The sequence below is a fragment of the Triticum aestivum genome, chromosome 4A (assembly GCF_018294505.1).
Source record: "Triticum aestivum cultivar Chinese Spring chromosome 4A, IWGSC CS RefSeq v2.1, whole genome shotgun sequence".
Classification (NCBI taxonomy): Eukaryota; Viridiplantae; Streptophyta; class Magnoliopsida; order Poales; family Poaceae; genus Triticum; species Triticum aestivum.
The window spans coordinates 706,920,478-706,920,987 of NC_057803.1; positions in this window are offsets into that span (position 1 = coordinate 706,920,478).

A 510-nucleotide genomic window follows, 5' to 3' on the forward strand; every position below is an offset into this window, starting at 1 on the left:
AGGAGGGGACAGGCACGCCCCCTCTGGTACTTCTTTGATCTAGTTTATTCCAAAATGAATCTTCGTAAAATGTTAGCTCATTTGGAGGTATGCAAAATAGGTATCTCTGACATACCTTTTTCAGGTCCATAATTCCAGCTGCCGTCATTCTCTCTCTTTGCGTAAACCTTGCATATTATGAGAGAACATACATTAGAATTACTCCACAGAGTGTTATATTGATTGAAAACACCATAAATAACAGTAGAAAAACATTATGCAAAATGGATGTATCAGATATAAGCAAAAGTTAGCATTCCATCAGAGAGACAAGGTCATCAAGGCACCATATATCTTTCTGCTACACCCGAACGATGCCACAATCCATCGTTGCTCCCAGGGGCGAATCGACTAGGGGGATTTAACAAGCTTGAGCCCGCCCCCCCTCCAGCACTGTAAAATTAGCTTTTACTACTACTTTCAAGGCCCACGCGTGCCGGTTGTGAGCCCAGCCCAACACATGTTTGCATG